Source organism: Rhinolophus sinicus, chromosome 14, assembly GCF_057876585.1.
Source record: "Rhinolophus sinicus isolate RSI-liver-muscle chromosome 14, RSI-T2T, whole genome shotgun sequence".
Classification (NCBI taxonomy): domain Eukaryota; kingdom Metazoa; phylum Chordata; class Mammalia; order Chiroptera; family Rhinolophidae; genus Rhinolophus; species Rhinolophus sinicus.
The window spans coordinates 73,097,269-73,105,558 of NC_142514.1; the positions used below are offsets into that span (position 1 = coordinate 73,097,269).

At 32.5% G+C, this 8,290-nt stretch overlaps 1 pseudogene; it reads left to right on the forward strand.

The window, feature by feature from the left end:
- The first annotated feature begins 3,659 nt into the window (after positions 1-3,659).
- Positions 3,660-3,835, forward strand: LOC141572609 (U2 spliceosomal RNA; annotated as a pseudogene).
- Positions 3,836-8,290: the final 4,455 nt, after the last annotated feature.

The following is an 8,290-nucleotide window of genomic DNA, read 5'->3' on the forward strand; positions in this document are numbered from 1 at the left end:
ACATGTTGAGAAATGTTTGTTTTGAAACCAAAAATAGGTTTTGAAATTTTTGAAATTATTTTTTATATACAGACTACTCACGATTTTTTTCTTTCTTACATCTATTAATACGACAAAATAGTTCGGAAGTTTTATTTCTTTTCTTATTTTCTGGACCAGGTTAAATGGTGCTGGCATTATTTGCTCTTAAGACGTTTTGGTTGAATTCAAAATGAAACCATTCTGGCCTGGGATATTTGAGAAGCTACCTTCTTGACAAGTTTTCCTATCTTTTATAGAAATCGTCTGTGGAAATTGTTCTGTTTACAGTTTCTGATATTTTGTCTACTTTAATAAGATTTTTACATAATTGTAAAGGGTTTTCAAAAAGGTGCCTCAGGACTGTTTTTTAAACGTCTTTAGATTGGATGGTTATTTCTACAGAAAGACCTTGTATGGTTGATTGGCACTTTTACAACCCCTTCTCCCACCTCTTAGTTTATTTCTTAATTAAGTTAGCTCATGGTGTCATTTTGTTTTGTTTTCAAAAAAATGTATTAACTTTTTTACTCAACTAATTCTGTTTTCTAATTTATTTTTATCCACTTTTATCTGTTCCTTCCTTTTGTCTCCTTTTATTCTTTCATTTGGAATATTTTTTCTTTTTCTAAATTTTTGATTCAGATACCTATTTAATTGATGTATTAGTACGGTATTTGGCTCTATTTCATAGCTTCTTACAGGTATTTTTATTATTAATATTTTCTCAATACTGTGCATATCAGTCTTGAATTTCCTTTCACTCAAGAGTTGTTTAAAAGACTCTGCTTTAATTTTCCCATGAGTAGATATATTTTTTTAATGTTTTGCTGTTAATTTTTAGTTTTATTTCATTGTGATTAGAGAATGTTGCTCTGATGGACTTAATGTTTGTATCCAAAATTCATATGTCGAAGGCCTAACTCTCAATTGTGGTGGCGTTACCATAGGCAGACAGAATAGAGCCTCGGGGAGATGAGGAGGAAGGGAAGAAGGAAGTGCGGGAAAACAAAGGAAGGAGGAGATGAGATCATCCTTAAGAAAAAGTACAGCAACGAGACCAGCCAGAACTAGACTTTGGTGGCCAAGAGCAGATCCAGGACACCATCTTGCCCCTCAAGGTGAACTTTAGCTAATTATAATGAATTATAATATTTTTAGCATTGCGGTTAGGGAAAATCTCCATCCCCTGTGCCGCCATTATAGTCCCGATAAGAGCCAAAGATGGACAAAAAGCCTTCCTCCCAATGGGAAGGTGAGGTCAGCAAGGACTATCACCTAGGAAGGCCTATAATACCATCCCTCAATCTTGAATATTTCGCACCTTCATTTTAGAACTAATAAGTTGCCAAGCCCCACCCCTTCCCCCGGCCTGCCCGCTCTGACTACTTTAGGAATGCACTGTCCTCTTTCAATAAATTCACTGCTTGTCTGGTTTATTCCGTGCATCCTTGAATTCCTGTGACGAGACCAAGAACCAGGTTGTCTACAACAATGGTGTTTGGAAGTGAGGCCTTTGGGACGTATTTAGGTTTAGATGAAGTCAGGAGGGTGCACCCTCATCATGGGGTTAGTGCTCTTATAAGGCGAAACCAGAAAGCTTGCTCTCTCTGTCCCCCAGATGAGGACACAGAGAAGGCAGTCATCTGCAAGCCAGGAAGACGGCTCTCACCAGGAGCCAAACTGGCTGGCACCTTGAGTTTAGACTTCCCAACTTCCAGAACTGTGAGAAATGAATAGTTGTTGTTTAAGCCACTCAGTCAATGGTGTTTTTGTTTTATTACAGCAGGCTTCACTAATACAATTGTTTTCCATACTTTTTGAAATATATTAAAATTTCCCACATGGCATACTGTATAGTAAGTTTTATGATAATTCCATGGGAACTTGAATATGTAGTCTCTTTCAGAGTACAGAATTTAATTATATCAATCATTGGAGCTTTTTAATTACATGATATAAATCTACACCCTTACTTGTCTACTTGATCTGGCATGTATTAAGAGAATTGAATTAAGATTTCCTAATTCCTATGTGTTTCTTCTCTTTTTCCATGCATCTCCTGTGTTTTCTGCTTTATGACCTTGGCTGCTATCCTGTTTTTATTTATTCTAATAACCTGCCTATATATTATTTTTTAATAGACATTTAAATCACCGGTAAACAATAAAAAGTTGTTGTCTTACTTTCTAATACGTACTTATATTTCTTTTACTTTTGTCCTTCAATGGATATGCCCTGAAGAAAGTTGACTCTGGGCTTTATGGCCTTTTCCATGACTGTAAAAAAAAATGTTCTACCATTCCCCATTATTACAAACCATGTGGACTGCAATTTTGGGGAGATGCCCTATGTAAGATTAAAGAATGCATTTCCTAGTTTGAAAACATTTTAGTAAAAAATGAGTATTGCACTTTATTAAACATCTTTTCTTCTTATATTTAATTATATGGTTTTTCAACATACATCTGAATATATGATATATGGATATGTGTATCTGCCTTTGCATTCTATTTTTCCTTTTTTTAAACTTTTTTCACTCTGTTCCCTCACTTCCCATATTTTTGATTGATTAAATTATATTTGTTTTTTCCTAACCATTTTCCCATGTATTTCTTTTTCTTGATTTATTCTTTTTTCTAGAGAAGATCCTTAGCATACTCCTTATAGAAAGATATGTGAGGACTTATTGCATATGTAAGAATGTCTTTACTATATCACATTTGACTAACATTTTGGCTGGGTATAGAATTTTAGCTTGAAAATAATTTTCCCTGTGTGAGTTAAGGTGATACCCTCTCTCCCACCATCAACAACACTTGCAGTGTTGCCAAGTTGATGATGAGACTTCTTATGCCACTATTATTCTCATTCCTTTGTAGGTGTATTATTTTACTTTTAAATATGAGAATTTCCATAGATGTTAATCCTGAATATTGTATTTTTCTCTGTTTGTTTTGATGCTATTTAATGCATGCATTTTTGAGCTCTTTCAAGTTAAAATTGTGTTTTTAAAGTTCTGTTTCCATTCTTTCTTGACCATACCAGAAGGTTGTTTTGTGCTCCTATGCTCTCAAGTACCATCTTTGCCATTTTAAATATGAGGAAACTGAAAGCAGACAACTTAAGTAATTTGCACAAAGTTAAGCAGAGCAAGATGCAGAGATAGAATCTATTCTCAGGTAGACTGATGCTTAAAAATTGCAGTCATAAGTGTACACTAAATAAGACAAAGGCGATCACATGTCTACCAATACATTGATAATTCCTCAGGGGATAGAAAGGTGTCGTACTCATCCTGTGTTCCCTCAGACATCCTCTGCCAAGGCCATTCTTGGCTCCAGATCATCTCTCTTGATTAGATTTGCTTTCATTTGTTTCTATTTGTCAACAATAGAAGCCCTCTAGTAATTGTTCAAACCTCCCATTTATAGCTACATAGATATTTAAATTAGGAGACAGATATCCCCAGTAGCCACTTTAGTACATCAACTAGAAGATACCATAAATGACCATATGTTGAGTTGAAATATGAAAGTCCCAGAAAATAAAGAGTGAGAGAAGAGGCATGGTATTATAGAACATTAGTACTAAAGCTTTTCTCTAACATTATCCTCTAAATTAGAATATACTTAACTACTATCGCTTCTCGGCCTTTTGGCTAAGATCAAGTGTAGAATATACTTAAGTATGTAATATAGCTATTAACAAAAGAATGTTGCATAAAACAATCTTCAGAGATGTTAAAAAATAATAACTTCAGGTATTAAATTAGGCTACAGTGAGGTATACGACTTTTTTGAGGGCACCTTCCCTCCCCCCCCCCGTCATTTATTTCATTCTTCTCTGTATTAATCTTCGTATTTCCATTTCTTCTGTGTTTTCTAATTTCTCTTTTATACTATTTGGCAGGATATTTTTCTTGCATTTAATTTTGACATATGATTGATTTGTAAATTAAAGAGCAAGTAAAGGAGTTTATATCTATACCAACTTCTAGAATCTTGAAATTTAGCTTTATATAGTTAATTGCTGACTTGTGTCAAACAGTTTTTTCACTTCCATTGGCATTAATTTTTTTTTAAATTTATATTTAACAAGGTAGACTTCACAAGTTAAGTGGATGCCAATTAACCTAAAATCTAAACTGACTTTTAAATGCAAGTCATTCCTATCAAATTAGCGTTCTCTACAGATTTCATAGATAGCTGTCAACACAATGGAACCTAAGCATCAATTTTAAGCAGTTTATTTTTTTAAGCTTATGATATTAATTTGATTGTGATTACATATCCCAAATTTATATAATTTTATGTCAATTACTAAGGAGTTTGATGAATTTTGTATATTATTACATTTTAATCATCTTTATAATTAACATTTAATTTATATCCTTCTCTCTTTTCTTTTCCATCTACAGAATGTATTTCTTTGACTTTGTCACACAGAATTTAAGCAATTTTCCTGCCAATTAAATGACATTTTATTTTTCTAAGTGAATTGACTGCTGGGGAAATGGGCCCTGGAGACCAAAGGCCTGTTTATTAATAAAAAGAGCTTCTTCCCACACGCAGACACGTAGAGCTGCCTCACTATTTCTACCCTATATCATGGCTCATAGTCTTTATGAGACAAAGGCTGAAATGTTAAAGCCCAGTTTTATAGTTATTGAAAAGTGACATTTATCCTGGTATTTCTCGTGAAAATCTTACCCACTCAGATTCATAGTCCACCAAGTAAATGTATAGGATTAGTTGCAAAATAGTAGTAAAGGATATCTACTTCTTTGGGACTTTTTCTATTAGAAATAAACTAAGACTGGACTAAAAGTGAAAGTTTTTATAGTAAAAACTCCATATGAATACTGATAAAACGTACTAGGTACACTTTTACAGTGATTGTTCTCATTTATTTTTCCTTGTGTCATTTCCCTTTCGATCTATTTGGAATTATTCTTCTTGAATAATAATTCTTTAGTAAGTTCATTATCTTTAATTATATTATCTTAATGTGAAAATTTGATCTTGTTTGACTTCCACTAAAAAGAGAAAATATGTAACCAGAAATTAGTAGTGGAAAGTTGGTTTTACCTAAAATGAGAATCAGATGAAAGGCCAGTAAAATATTTATGTATATCTTTTGCATGATATGCAGACATCAATTCTTGATGTCATATTCAAACATGGAACTTACACATATTCATAATGACAAAGTACTTAGGAACACTGGATAGAAGTTCATTGGGAGAATTCCCAATTATATTCTTTAAAACAAATGTTTATTGAATATTTATTGAATAGAACATTTTTCCCATGAGGTAAATTGGCTTGTCCACATTTGTAGTGTATCAGTTCAAGTCCATTAATTTAGTAGATCTACAAAGAGGTTATGTAAGTTGGCTAAATTTACTCAACTAGCAAGGGATATGGAAAGGATTTAAACCAGGTTTACGAGGTGAGAAATACTATGAGTTTTCTGTTAATACTATGAATATGACCCTCTGGGGATAGAAAGATCTATGATAAAAATATCTATCATTAATCACAAAGACCATACTTATTTGTCCTTTACCCCTAACCTATTACTATATACATCCAGTAAACAAGTTCAAAATTCTCAGATCAATTGTCAAAATTTGTTTTAATCATATTTATATTTAGGATAGCGTAACCTGATCTCCATCAAAAGAAATATACATAGATAGATATAGCTGCATATAGATTTATTATCTATATAGGTATAACTATATATAGATAATATTAGTTTTATTATTTGATGAGAAATGGACTATATGAGGCTATCCAAAATATCTCCTTTCTCTTCCATCTCCCCCATCAACATAGTCCTTTTGATATAGTAAAAATAGAAAGGAAATTTTACAATAAATCTTTCAATAAATAGACCTCTTAAGATATTTCCAGTACTAGTATTATTTTGATTTTCTTGGGAAGCTAAGAGTTATTCTTTTTACAAGCTTTTACTAATGCTAATTGCATGGCAGAGATTATTCTAGTTACTGGGACTACTGTGGTCATGAAAACAAGACCCTGTTCTAGTGTAGTTCATTTTAGCTGAAAGGAAGATTAGACAATGACCTTGCTGACAAAGAAATAAATGCCTTAGAATATTTTCTCAGCATTCAATAGTAATTAATAAAGATTTTGCTTCTTAATAAAGTTGTTTTGAGATAGTAGCATAACGAGAGCTAAGAGAAGTATTAGAATATTTAAATCAATTTAAATGTATTTAAAATGATCTATTATCAAGCAATAGTTCAATATTATTAAAATCAGGGAAATATCTATGTCTCATACTGAAAATATGCATGAAATACAATCCTAGATAAATTTACATAAATAAAAACACCTACAGTGCACCAGACGTTTGGCTTAAGAACAGGCCAAGTGTTTCAGATAGCAGGAAACCTTGATTCTCATGAAAGTTGATGACAATTCTGAACTCTGATAAACCTTTTCTAAATAACGTTCTAGGGCAAAATTTCCCAGAGCAATAATTGTGACCATCTGGAATCTCATGCCTAAAATTTAAATGAGGTCAAATATTTTCCTTTTATTCACATGAATTGACCACTTGAGATAAATGCACTTACTCTAAGAATACTAAGAAAAAAATAGAGCAAGGCAAAATATTTCTATCTCTTTAGAGAGGCAACACCTATGGGGAGATGAGACAAGTGCTTACTTCATCTTTAAAGGAAATTGCAACTTGTATAGAGTAGACGCGGAAGTAAAGAGACAGATACGCAGGCACTTGAACAGCAGGTACAGCATAAAAAGATTATTTAGCATAGGTAAGGAAAAAGTCTAAATAAAAAAGTGGCTCCAAGCAGGTTCAAATCTACATAGACTGAGAGAGAAAGAGGAAACAGTTCCCATTTGGTACGTAAACTGAAATTGGGTGTTAAGGAAAATAAATTTTATAAAACCAAAGTCAGGATGCTATGGGCTCTGTTAATGTATACATGGGAGTATTTGAGGAGAGGAAATTAAGCATTTTGAAAAATTTTAAAATAGGCAAATGTAAAATGTTATGCTAATAAAATAGTGTTATTGTAGTTGCAATTGGTTCACTTCCTTGGATATTATCAAAACACTGACACATCATGAAAACTTCAAGGAATTGTTTGAAGCTAAAAGTGGTATAACTTGAGACAAAAACAAACAAACAAAAAACTCTTTATAATCCTATAGTGAATAAAAATGTATTAGATTTCAAGAAACACAGAATTTAATATTCCAAAAACACAGTTTCTAGCTTTATCTGGTTTTACTTTTAACTAGATTTGTGGTGGTGAAATTCTGCATTTCTAAGCTTTTCTTTTATTTTTAGTGTCAAATTAAGTAAATAATAGTTGTGTTTCTATATTATGAAATACTTGTGGAGGTCAAATTAGAAAAATAGAGTTGAAAATTCTTTGTAATCTCTAAGGTGTTTTTACATAATATTACCTTTTCCTATATTGGCTTTTGAAATAATATAACTACAACGTAGTTTAGTTCAGCATCTCAACAAGCATTTTTGACATCTCCCATATACTTTGCACTCTGCTAAGCATGAGAGATATAACAAAGAATAAGTGTATACACCTTCTTTGAGGAATTTTGAGCCTAATTTTAATGTGATTTGAAAAATGGCTTACACGTTTCCACTAGCTCTTGTAGAAACATACTGAGAAGTGTTTAGACCATGACACAAGACTCAAAATTCCTACAGCAAGTTACACTTGCTAAATTATAACGTTTAAGTTTACAATTAAATTTAACTAACTAATTAAATTTACAGTTGAATTTTAAAGAACAGAAAAGGATTATCAATTGAAAAGTGGGATGACTTTTCAAGGAAAGAAAAATATATGAGAAACATAGTTTATGTGATCAACAACTTGGTATGTGTACATAAGAATGGCATGTAACAGAATGTGTAATAGAAGCAATTGTTGTATTTGGACCATCATGTTCTGAGTGGCAGTCCCAATTAGGAAAGATGGTGTGGTTGGGAACGGGTTTAGGTAAATGATTTTACAACTGCACTTTTACAATTGTCATCACGATCAATATCAAAGACAAAGCCAAAACATAGGAATCCATGCTCTGTATCTGCAGTCCCCAATTCCAAATAGCACACACAGTTCACCATATTGAAAAGGAGTAGCTCTGCTTACTTATGATTTATACATTGGGCTTCCATGCAATAATTTATTTGTACAAGGAGTTCAATGGCTCCATGACCAAAGATACAATAACAGAGCCTA